The sequence below is a fragment of the Bubalus bubalis genome, chromosome 4 (assembly GCF_019923935.1).
Source record: "Bubalus bubalis isolate 160015118507 breed Murrah chromosome 4, NDDB_SH_1, whole genome shotgun sequence".
Taxonomy (NCBI): domain Eukaryota; kingdom Metazoa; phylum Chordata; class Mammalia; order Artiodactyla; family Bovidae; genus Bubalus; species Bubalus bubalis.
In genome coordinates, this window is record NC_059160.1 from 67,228,640 (window position 1) to 67,242,580 (window position 13,941).

Here is a 13,941-nt window from a genome sequence, read left to right on the forward strand (position 1 = left end):
AAAATCAGGAAAATAATAATCAAAATAATGGAATATACATATATACACATACACCCATGAGCAATGTTAAAACAGTCCAACAAAAATAAAGTACAGTAGGTGACTTGTCAAACAAAGAAAATCAAAAATTATATTTACCAGTTAAGAAGAAAACTAAATAAAGCACAAAGTGGAATACAAAACTAAATAAAGGTGCCAATTGGGGAATAAAGCAATGAAAACAAAACTAACAAATATGTTGAAAGGAAAGGAAAAGAAAGAAATAAAGAATAGATATGCAAATTTAAATAGAGGTATATGAAGATTTATATACATTAAAGATTAACCACAAGGTGAAAAGAACAGTAGAAAAGGTAAACAAAGAAATAAATGTAGACAAAAAATAATAAGTTTAAAAAATTAAAAATTAAAATGATAAAAAGAGAAAAAAATGGAAGAAAAAAGGAAAACAGGTAAACTCCACAAAACTGTAAAAGCCCAACATAGAGGCAGAGGTTTATAACAACACTAAAAAGTGTGATTGAATATACAAATATACATATACACTCTAAGCAAGATCGAAACAGTCTAACAAAAATAAAGTACAATAGATTGACCCAGCAAACAAAGGAAACTAAAAATTATGTCTACCAGAACAAAACTAACTAAAACAAACCGGAAAACAAAACTAAAGCAAGGTGCCAATTGGAGAATAAAGCAATGAAAATAAAACTACCTGATATGTTGAGAGGAAAGGAAAGAAAGAAAAGAAAGACTAGATATTCAAAGTTAAACAGAGGTAGATAAATAAGATTTATATACATGAAATACTAACTGCAAGGAGAAAAGAACAGTGGGAAAAGTAAACAAAGGAATAAATGTAGAAAATAATAATAGGTTTAAAAGTTTTTGAATTAAAATTTAAAAAAGAGAAAAGAAAAAAAGGAAAATTCCCAGAACTGCAAAAGCCCAAGATAGAGGCAGAGTTTTATAACAACAATAAAAAATATGATTGAGAAAAAAAAAAGCTTAATTAGATTTCATAGTGCCAACAAAATCAGCAACTACAACAGAGGAGAGAAAATGAAAAAAGAAAGAAAGAAAAAATCCAAAAGAATCTACAGAACAAGTCAAAACATAATAATAATAAATGTTTTTCTTGAGTCAGTGTTGTCAGTGTCCTTTCCCTCGCTGGGAGTCACAGTCCACCTCACCTCCCTAGGATGCCCTGAGACACTGTGCTGATCTCTGGACCTGTTTTGGGGGCATCTGTGAGTCTAATCTGGTCCTACTCCTCTGTGTTCTTGCCTCTAATGTCCACAGCTATCTGAACGAGTGCATTTTCTTTTGTGGCCATTCTCAATGACCTTTTATATATTCCAGAGAGACAGAGGCTGCCTAGTTGATTGTGTGGATTTAATCTGCAGCTTGTACAGTTGGTGGGAAGGTTTTGGGTCTTCTTCCTTAGCCACACTGCCCCTGGGTTTCAATTGAGGTTTTATTTCCACCTCTGCATGTGGGTCTTCCACTGGGGTTTGCTCTTGAGGCTGCCCTGGAGGACTTGAGTTTGCTCCTGTGAGGGCCAGGTGTGGAGGTGGTGCAGCTGCTTGGGTTGCAGGGGTTCTGGCAGCACCAGGTACTCGGGGAGTTGGTGGTGAGGGCAGCAGGAAATAAAGTGCTTTAGAAGGGTATGGCAACCAGTATTGGTCAATATCGGCTCCAGTATTCTTGCCTGGAGAACTCCCCTCCCTGACAGAGAAGCCTGGCAGGCCACAGTCTACAGAGTCGCAAAGAGTGGGACACTACTGAAGTGACCCTGCATGCATAGATGCAAGACTTTTTTTTGCCTGTGGCTGCTCTACCCCAGTGAGAGTTGAGCATGAAGGTGATACAACTGCTTGGCTTGCAGGGACCCTGGCAGCACCAAGTGTGCAGGGACACGGACTGCCTCTGCTCCAGGAGTTATGGGCCTATCAGAGTCTTTTTTCAAGCCTCTTGTAGCTGGCAATCAGAAGGCCTCTTTTGCCAGTCTTTCTCCATTGCTCCGCCCATTCAGGAACTTAGATGGCTCCCTCGCCTGGGGTCCTTCTCCGTTGTTCGGTTTGTCAGGCACATAGGGGGCCCCACCCTGGTTGGGGGTCCTACTCTGTAGATTGGGCGCTTCAGGCACTTAAAGGGGCATCCTGGGTGGGGTCCTACTCTGTAGTTCAGTGCATCAAGCGTTTGATGCACCAGCCTCTCTATTGTTCACCTGCCAATGCTGGCGTGTTGTGGGGAGAGGGCTATGGTGATAGCTCCACCCCTTATGCGTGACCCAGCAGTATTGCCGTGCTTCCATGGTTGTCCAGCTTTCCTCCAAAGGCATTTCCCAGCACAGTCTCCTCCCTCACATCCCCTCGATACATCTCTCCACAGTCAAAAGCAGCTCTTGCCCGAGGATTGCTCAACAATCCGTAAACTCCAGCTTCCAGCCACTGCACCTTCCAGGGGATCTACATCCCTGTCCAGGGTATGTATGGCTGCAGGAAGGACTGTTTGATTCTCATTCCATTTAGGCTGCCACAGGCCAGCTGTTTCACTCTCAACCTTAAATGTTTCTCCTCTGACTCGGACAATTGCCCTGATGTGGGGATCGGACGCCTGCTTCAGTTCCTCCATCTGCAGGTCCAGTCCTACTAACACTCCTGTTTTTCCCCCTAGTCCCTTCATCCTATGGAGTTTTGTGTGGGTCTATGTATTCTTTTCTGCTGGTTGGGTACTCCTGTCTGCTCTCAGCTGGTGTTCTGCATGTACTTCTGTGTCTGAAAGTGTATTCCTGATGTATCCATGGAGAGAGATGTACTCCATGTCCACCTACTCCTCCATCATCTTCCCACTCCAGTGTTCTTGCCTGGAGAATCCCCGTGGACAGAGGAGCATGACAGGCTACAGTCCATGGAATCACAGAGTCGGACATGATTCACATGGGGTTGTTGTTGACTGGTTCAGTTACTTCAAGGTTGTTGGATTGAGACATTTGATTCCTTGCTCACCGGTGCCCATTCTTAGTCCCTTGCCACATGGCTTTATCATGTAGCCAGAAAGAAAGGGAGAGCCTGATAGAAAAACAGAAATCACAGTCTTTTGTAACCTGATCAAATGAGTAACATCTCACCATCTTTGTCATATTATATTGTTTAAAACTAAGTTACTAAGTCCAACCTACTGTCACAGGAAGAGGGTTACAGAAGCATAATGTCTCAGGAGGCAGGGTTCATTGGGGGCCATCTTAGAAGTACAAATAGGTTGTATCAAATAATGCTACAATATGTGGAAGAAAATTATTACTGTATTATTGCATCACTATATAATAACAAACCAAATGTTTCTGAATATTTGGCAGTATGTAGCCAAAGATTCAGATGATAGACTTGAAATATTCATCTTTAGTCTGTATTTTTCTTGTGCCACAAAACACAGCCATAAAGATAAATACACTTACTTCGATACTTCCACCATTTCTTTTTGAAATATGAGAGCATTTTGCATGTAATCTTACATAAATGACATTTTTTGAAAGATGTTCAAACTATCTGGCCTTCTGAGAATCTGATTGCTTTATTATTGAACATCAATACTTTTCTCCCAACAATTTGACATGCCATTAATTGTGACTGTAAATCTGTGCTAGATCCTTGTAGAATTGTAATTGATGCCCAACGGTATCTAGCTAGTATCTTAAATTGTTTATCAATGTAGTTAATTATGCCTTTGAATAATATACAAATATATATGCAAGTATATAAATCTATGTATATATAATTTGTGCATATTGATGATAAATAGATTTATTATCTCTAAGCAAAAGGTGATAAACCCTTAAACTCTGCCTCAGTTCTTAATAAAACATTTTTTCATCCCACCAGGCCTCTAAGCTCTGATTCAACTGAGTAATTTACTCATATTTCTATAAGATTTAAAATAGACATGTCTTAACTGACTATCAAGTGCCTGCACAGGCTCTAGAGTTAATTCCTTGAGCAAAATCTTATTTCATTTTACTTACAAACTGTGAACTTTGGTGCAATTTACTTAGTAACCTTTGATCTTAGGTGTTCTCAGATGAAAATGTGATTAATAACATTTTCTGCTTGATAGGGATATCATGAGGATAAAGTTGTTTATATATTATAGAAGTTCTTAGAACAGTTCTATTATATCTCTATATAAACACATCTAGAGATAGAGATGGAGAGATAGATATGGAGGTATAGAGGAATGATTGCTTAAAGCAAAAATAAAATGTTGCAACAAATTTGTTTTGCTTTTCTATATCTCAGTTCCTTATGTTTGGAGCTCTAGTTTTCAGCTTGGTGTGGGTTAGGGGTGGGGCTCAAGAAAGTCAAAGCAAGTTTAATGAAACACTTGAGCTTTCCAAATAAATATAACAGTAGTTTTTCATTAAAGCAAACAATAATAAAACATTATTTTAGGTTAAACAGTATCTTTTGGATAATTACTTATTTGATTGAACATTTAAACTTATTTTCATTATTATTTCTCTTTTCTTAATCACTTATTTTTTCTTGCCAAATACAACATATTTAAAATCTCTAATGATATAATTAAGCATTATAGTTTTCTCAGGGACAAAGTGATATTTTTCTGTTTTTTTTTTTTTTTTTTAATTGCTCATTCTGATAAGGTAGAGAAGTTTCGGGGGCTCCTATTTAATCTTTCCTATTTCATTTTCCCCATGAGATTGTTTAGGGGCCTAAAACAGGAATTTTGCCATTACTGAGTTTGTATATTTCAACTATGCATTCAGAAATAAAATGGTAATTGGTATGAAATATTTATGTATTTTATTATCTATTAATTCTTAGTGTGTGTTTAATAATCTAGAAAGTCTTAGAATTTCCCTTTTCTCTGTGCTCATTCTGACAATGGTCTTATGTTTCATTATGGGAAGGCAGGAAGAAAGACTTACAATATATAGTTCTGGGGGGAACTTGAGGTATTGCTTAGGGTGACCTAGCCACATTGCTTTCAAAGAATTCCAAGTCTATGGAGTAGCTTACTTTGATTACAGTGTAGTTCTTAGGAGCAAAAACCCTGAGACATATTGTCTTGGCTAACACTTGTTCTGTAACTCACAGGTTGGGTAAGTTTAGGCACTTAACATTTCAGTGAAATAGTTTCTTGTCAGTAAAATGAGGTGTGTGAACATTTACCCTGCAGGTTTGTTGTGAGAATTAACCAAGTTAAACAGACAGTTGACTCCTAAACAACATGGGTTTGACTGAACAGGTCTATGTATACAGATTTTTTTTCAATAAGTCATGCTACATGATCCTCAGGTTGAGTTGAGGATGCAGAACTGCAGATAAGGATGAACAACTACAGGACTTGAACATATAAATATTTTATTCAATTTTTTTGAAAAATTTATTGGAGTATAGTTGATATATAATGTTAGCTTCTGCTGTAGAGCAAAGTGAATCAGTTATATATATATATATATATATATATATATATATCTACATGCAACATACATATATATATTCTTTCTAAACTTTTTTTCCTATATACCTTATTACAGAGTATTGAGTAGAGTTCCCTGTGCTATATAGTAGGTTCTCATTAAATATCTATTTTATATAAATTGCACTGTGTATATTCAATCCTGATCTACCAATTTATCCCTCCTTCCCCCTTCCCATCTCTACCCCTGGTAAGCAACCTAAATGTCCACCAAGAGAGAAACAGGTAAAGAAGATGCGGCACATATTGATATACACTGTGGAATATTTCTTGGCCATAAAAATGAAATAATGCCACTTGCAGCAACATGGATGGATCTAGAGATTTACATACTGAGTAAAGTAAGTCAGACAGAGAAAGACAAATTATGGTATCACTTATATGTGGAATCTTAAAAAAATGGTACAAATGAACTTAATTATAAAATAGAGGTAGAGTCACAGATGTAGAAAACATCAACAGGTTTTGGCATCCATTGCCGGTCCATGAACCAATGGCCAAGGATAATGGGGAAACTGTATACCTCTCAGGGAAGGGATTTTAAAGCCAGCCAATCCTTGAGACTTCCCTGGTGGATCAGAGGTTAAAGCGTCTGCCTGCAATGCGGGCGGGAGACCTGGGTTCGATCCCTGGGTCGGGAAGATCCCCTGGAGAAGGAAATGGCAACCCACTCCAGTATTCCTGCCTGGAGAATCCCATGAACAGAAGAGCCTGGTGGGCTACAGTCCACGGGGTCACAAAGAGTCGGACACGACTGAGTGATTTCACTCACTCACTCAATCCTTGAGAGGCACAGGATTCCTTGGACAGCTGACTTTAACAATTTCCTGTGAGTTTGTCAAACATTATACTATTCTACAGTCAGACTTCCTTCCCAAGGTCTGGTGACCATCCAAGCTTCTCCAGGATTTCTGTCCATTTGTCCTCACAGGCAATGAAGCTAATAAAATCTTTGCACCTTTGTCTTGATACTTGCTTCTCAGAGAATATGGAGCAAAGGACTTGCTATCAGTTGAGTTAACCAGGAAAGAGATTCTGAGATGAAGATTAGTATACAGTAAGCTAATTGGGCTTTATTCTTGAACTCTATATCTGTGAGACTAATAAAGGGAGCATTAACGGGGCAGAGATAAGATAGCCTTCCTCAGTGATCAATGCAAAGAAATAGAGGAAAACAATAGAATGGGAAAGACTAGAGATCTCTTCAAGAAAATCAGAGATACTAAGGGAATATTTCATGCAAAAATGGGCACAATAAAGGATAGAAATGGCATGGACCTAACAGAAGCAGAAGATATAAAGAAGAGGTGGCAACAATAACAGAAGAACTATGCAAAAAAAGGTCTTCATGACCCAGGTAACCACGATGGTGTGATCACTCACCTGGAGCCAGACATCCTGTAATGCAAAGTCAAGTGGGCCTTAGGAAGCATCACTATGAACAAAGCTAATGGAGGTGATGGAATTCCAGTTGAGCTATTTCAAATCCTAAAAGGTGATGCTGTGAAAGTGCTGCACTCAATATGCTAGCAAATCTGGAAAATTCAGCAGTGGAAAATTCACTGGAAATTCAGAACTGGAAAATTCACAGGACTGGAAAAGGTCAGTTTTCATTCCAATTCCAAAGAAAGGCAATGCCAAAGAATGTTCAAACTACTGCACAATTGCACTCATCTCACACACTAGCAAAGTAATGTTCAAAATCCTCTAAGCCAGGCTTCAACAGTATGTGAACCATGAATTGCCAGACGTTCAAGCTGGATTTAGAAAAGGCAGAGGAACCAGAGATCAAATTGCCAACATCCGTTGGATCATAGAAAAAGGAAGAGAATTCCAGAATAACATCTACTTATGCTTTATTGACTATGCCAAAGCTTTTGACGGTGTGGATCACCACAAACTGTTGAAAATTCTGAAAGAGATGGAAATACCAGACCACCTGACCTGCCTTCTGAGAAATCTGTATGCAGGTCAAAAAGAAACTATTAGAACTGGACATGGAACAACGGACTGGTTCCAAATTGGGAAAGGACTATGTCAAGGCTGTATATTGTCACCCTGCTTATTTCATTTATATGCAGAGTACATCATGTGAAACGCCGGGCTGGATGAAGCACAAGCTGGAATAATGATTGCTGGGAGAAATATCAATAACCTCAGATATGCTGATGACACTACCCTTATGGCAGAAATCGAAGAAGAACTAAAGAGCCTCTTGAGGAAAGTGAAGGAGGAGAGTGAAAAAGTTGAGTTAAAACTGAACATTCAGAAAACTAACGTCATGGCATCATGTGCCATCACTTCATGACAAACAGATGGGGAAACAATAGAAACAGTGAGACTTTTTTTTTTTTTTTTTTTTTTGCTCTAAAATCAATGCAAATGGTGACTGCAGCCATGATATTCAAAGATGCTTGCTCTTTGGAAAAAAAGCTATGAGGAACCTAGACAGCATATTAAAAAGCAGAGACATTACTTTACCAGAAAAGGTCTGTCTAGTCAAAGCTATGGTTTTTCCAGTAGTCATGTATGATTGTGAGCCTTGGATTCTAAGAAAAGCTGAGCATTGAAGAATTGATGCTTTTGAACTGTGGTGTTGGAGAAGACTCTTGAGAGTCCCTTTCACTGCAAGGAGAGCCAGCCAGTCCATCCTAAAGGAAATCAGTCCTGAATATTCATTGGAAGGACTGATGATGAAGTTGAAGCTCCAATACTTTGGCCACCTGATGCCAAGAACTGACTCATTTGGGAAAGACCCTGACACTGGGAAAGATTGAAGGTTGGAGAATAAGGGGACGACAGAGAATGAGATGGTTGGATGGCATCACCGATTGATGGACATGAATTTGAGCAAGCTCCAGGAGTTGGTGACGGGCAGGGAAGCCTGGTGTGCTGCAGTCCAACAAAGAGTTGGACACAACTGAGTGACTGAAAGGAACTGAATTGAATGGGGCAGAGGAAGAACTGAACTGAATGGGGCAGAGGAAGAACTGGGGCTGCATGGCAAGATCAACAATGGTACTGGCAGAACTGATCAGGAACTCACAGTCTGAGACAGTTCTTTAGATATGCCCAGTTTATAATTTAGTGGCTTGACTTCACCACTTCATCTGTCAGTCACTGCACATGGACAATCCCTGAGAGTGGGCTGTGGCTTTTTGATTCACTATCAATGCATTATATGAATATATCTTAGTTTCTAATCCAAAGATGGGATTTTGCATGTTTTCATATAACATAATTAAGTAGACTACATTGGGGCTTTATCTTTTCAAATAGTAAAAATATAAATTGAATATTTCAATTAGTATTTATGAAAATATTTTAGGAAATACATATTTATTATAGAAATTTTAATTCATCAATGATTTCTGATATGAGACATTAAAAGCTCCCACTAATTGCCTTTATCAAAGGTAACATTTTGTTTATTGTGCTATAAGACCATATAATAAAGTATTATTAATCTTTCATACAAAGTATTAAAAAATCCTAGACCGGAGTACTTCTACAATTTAATAGTTTCTTCTATAGTACTTTTATGGCAAGATCAAATAGATGCTAGACATACTCTTTGTAGCCTTGAAAACAGAGTATAGAATGGTACTCTGTAACTCTAAGAACTCAAGAATTCTTAGGGCTTCCAAACAGATCTAAAATACTAGGATCATTTTGTTTATCCACTATTGTGTTACCTAATATAAACTGCGACTAACTAGAAATCCCGAGGATATTTATATCAAGTAGGATTCCTTTATATGTGAACATTTTCCTGGAGCTTCCAATACTTAACCTAGTTCTGTTGTTGTTCAGTTCATAAGTCATGTCTGACTCTTTGTGACCCCATGGACAGAGGAGCTTGCCAGGCTTCTCTGTCCATGGGATTTCTCAGGGAAGACAGCAAGTCTGTTGGAGTGGGTTGCCATTTCCTTTTCCAGGTGATCTTCCTGACAAGGATTGAATACATGTCTCCTGCATTGGCAGGTGGATTCTTTACCAATGAGCCATCAAGGTTTTAGGTGCTGTTAATTATCCTGTGAGCTCATACAAATAAGACTCTGTTCGTACTTATTTGCATGTGACTTTAGCATTACTATTTTTGTAAGAGCTATTACAAAAACAAAGGCAGTTTTGAAAATGCATACAATGAGGGTATAATGTTATAATGGATGTTCTGAAAGAATGTTCTAATACTCTGACATTAAAATGGTTGAGCAGATGCTTCACCAACTTTTAACTTTGATTTGTTATTAATAGTTATTCATTGGTCACCATTCTCCTATCTCTGATAGAGGATGATAAGTACTCCCAAATATCAAAGTAATCATTTTTGTGCCTCCCATAAATACAAGGATAACTGGGAAAGGATAACTGAGCAATCAAGACAGGGTAAAGGCAGAGAAGTATTTTATTATAGGCCACTTCAAAGATCAGTTTGTACTGCCCATAATAACAAATTTAAATGAGTCTGCTATTAGCAATTGCGCTGTTACATTATGCATGACATTTGACTATTCATAGAAAAGAAAATGCACTGTATTCCATTAGTGGTTTTCTATATGAGTGTAAGACTACAAATTATGGGTGATGTTTAGGCTGATGTGTTACTCTTTTGCATATTTATGATGCTCCTGTCACATTCATTATTAATATGAATGTAATGTGAAGGACTAAAGATCAATACAATTTCTATCAGTTTCAGATTCTGTGTTTGTGCTCAAACTCTTATGCAGATATGATAGTGTATTTACATGCTGCACTTACACATGATCACAAAAGAAAGACTCCTGTGCTTTGCCTTATATCATAACTGGTAAAACAAAAGTGTATAAGTACACCACAAAGTAAGTTAAAGTAAATGCTGTTATTTCTGAAATCAGGAAACGATGACACTCTACAGTGGCTGGCTATTCTCTTGATTCAGAATCATACTTTCTAGGAAGATAAGCACATATTTTTTATTCAAAAATATGGATCTGTTTTTATGGTAAATATTTCTAAGGTAGTTTTATAGAGTGTGGATTTAATGGAGAGTTTCTGGCCTCTGAGAAGTTGATCTTTCCCTTTATTCTGAGTATAAAGATTTTTGTGTCACATGCTTCTACATGATTGGACCCTTAAGAAAACTTAAAATTCTGGGATGGATAAGAACAGAATATATCTTACATTGTCACTGTGCCTATCATAAATTAGATCTGGGACCTTTCCGATCTCAAGAATTTATAAATTTTCACAGTGAAAATAAATTATTGAAGATTTTGCTTCCAGCTTTGACAGTATAGATATAATCAGACCACAAATGCTAGATAATTTTATTTTTTAAGAAAGAAAAAAAGATGCAGAAAAAAAAAAAAAAAAACAAGGAAAAATGTGTGTGAAGTCACTAAAATATAGTCAGTACTCAGGCCAAGATTTAAAACCCAGACATATTGAGGTCACCTGGATAGTTGCAGGCATTTTTTTCCTCTTAGTAATTTTGGCCATCAGAAAGCAGAAACTTTGAGTCTGTAGCAATCTCACTGTTACCATCTCAGCCAGGACTTGAACGAACACCTCAAATAAAAGTCAACTACAGCTGATGTCAGGATGCAAGCTTATTTAAATGTTTGAATATCAATCAAGCATCTCACTACTTAGGAAACTAAATGAGAAAATTGATATTTAATGCATAAACATATAAAATTTGGCACTCAGTAATGGTTCAAGAAAACAAAATTTTTAAAAAGTCATACAAAAAAATCTAGGTAGTCAAGAGTAGTAGGGGTCATGCTTCATTTAACAAACATATAGCAAGTACCATATTCAAAGGTAGAATCGTGGAGTATTTCTCAGGAAATTAGATAAGTCTATTTGTTAGCATTATTTATATTTTGTGTTATTCTGACAAGACAAATAGAAACAGATAAGAGAAAGAGAAAAAGACAAAAAACTGTCTTAACACAAGGCATTACTGTTTACATACATGTAATACATGTAACCTATTAGAACTGTTAAGTAAATTTAGCATAGTCATTGGATACAATGCCAATATACAAAATTAAATTGTATTTCTATACATTAGAAGCAAGCTATTAGAAGAAATAAAGGAATACTTTTGTAATAGTATTAAAATTACCAAATATGTTTGGAACTAGCTATTAAGATGTGTAAAACTCTAAAATACATTTCTGACAAGCATTAAAAAAATGAAATAAAGGTTTATCCTTCTTATGAATTAGAACACTCAAGTGTAAAAATGTTCATTCTTTTAAAACTGATCGATGGATCCAAAGCAATTTAAAATAAAATTCTTAAGAGTATTTTTTTCTTTCACCTGAGAAAGCTGACAAAATGAATCTAAGATTCATATGGGAAAGCAAAAACAGTAAAGAAATTTTGTGAGGAACAACAAAGTTGAAGGACTTGCACTGTATGTTATAGAGATTTATTTCCAATTTTTTATAATTAATGGTGTTGAAATAAGAATTAAAAGAGTAGACAGATGAGAAAGAATAAAGAGGCAGACCTACTTGCACAGATACAAATCTACTTCTATAGTCTTCTCACTTAAAACAGTAATTACCACTGTTTATGCTGGATCAAATGAATATTTTGACAGGGAAAATGAACCTTGACTCCTGTCTTATGTTGTACATGAAAAATCAATTTCAATTGAATTGTAAGCCTAAATGGAAAAATAAACTAACTTTTAAAGAAAAAATACTAGAAGAGTATCTTCTCCTTACCTTGGGATAAATGACTATGTCTATAAAATAAAAACTATAAAACAGCAAAAATTAATAAAAGGAAGTATTGATTAAATGGATCTCACTGAAATTCAAAATTTGAGCTTATACAATGCTGCAAATAAGAAAGTGAAAAAATAGGGAATAAAATAATATATTTAGAATACATGTTTCAGACCAAAGATTCATATACATTAGCATAAAAAGATTGTTACAGATCAATGAGAAAGGACAGACTATGTAATAAGAAAATGGGAAAATGACTAAAAATGCTTTTCAAAAGAAGGTATTAAGATTAAACCTAAATATACTAAAAGATATTAAACAATACTCATAATGACCACTTTTGAGTTGGCTAAAATATTTGTTCAGATTTTGCCATAAGATGGTTGCCATTTCCTTCTCCATGGGATCTTCCCTACCAAGGGACTGAACCTGTTTCTTCTGCATTTCTTGCACTGGCAGGCATATTCTTTACCACTGAGCAACCTGGGAAGCCAAAAATGGTATGGAAAGAGCCCAAAACAAATACCTCCCCCAAATTTAAACTAAAAAAAAAAATAATACAAAGTGTTGATGTGATTGAAATTGCAACGAATATAAAGTGTTGATGTGATTGAAATTACATTTATTGTTGGTAGATTTGTAAATTGGCACAAGCACTTTAAACATAGTAAAGCTCAATGTGTTCATATCTTATAGCAATTTCACTCCTACATATGTATCTAAAGTATATGCATGCAGCTTTACCTCAAACGATGGGTATAAAATTGTGTAAACCAGCATTATGTGTAACAGCACCAAATTGGAAATCATCTAAATTCCATAAACAATAGAATGTGCAAATAAGCTATGACATATGTTCGTATATAATACTGTTCGGTAATCTAAGTAAAGCTCCACTATATGCAACAGCATGGGTACATCTCACACATCACTATCACATGCAAAAATATAGATGATTTTCAAATTATAAATACCAATGAAAGAAGCCACAATTAAGAATACATACTGTGTGATATCATTTACATAAATTTCAAAACCAAGAAAAATTTCTTTGCTCATAAAATTCAGAACAATGGTTCTTTGGGGCACAGTGTCAAGGAAGGAGCATAAACAGTTTTTCTGCTTTTCATGCTGATTTTTCTATATGTTGATGTGAGTGGTTCTCACCCAGGTGTGTTCACATTGTGAAAATTAAAGAAGCTATACACATTTCAGTTGGTGATGGACAAAGAAGCCTAGTGTGCTGTAGTCCATGGGGTTGCAGAGTCGGACACGACTGAGCAACTGAACTGAACTGATACACATTTCATGTAAACATTTTCCATTCTACACAATGTATTTCAATAAAATATCATAAATCAAACAATTATATAACATTGTTTTGAGGAAATTGTTGCTATTCAAATAATGGCCATATTTCTATTATTGGGAAATATAAAACCATACAAGAATATGTGTTCTTGGATGCTACACTGTCCTACCAAAACATTTACTTCTGTGAAAGATATCAGAAGAATAAATAGTGCCCAGTCTCTCTCTTTCCTCATCCTTATATATCATCTCATATCTATGGAAGGGAGATATTTTGAAAAAAATCATAATACACGTCTTCAAAAATAAAGGCATTTTTATTATAATAATATAAACACAATAATATATTTCAACAAAGAGAATGAGAGAATGAACTATCTCTCCTCATTTTTGCTAT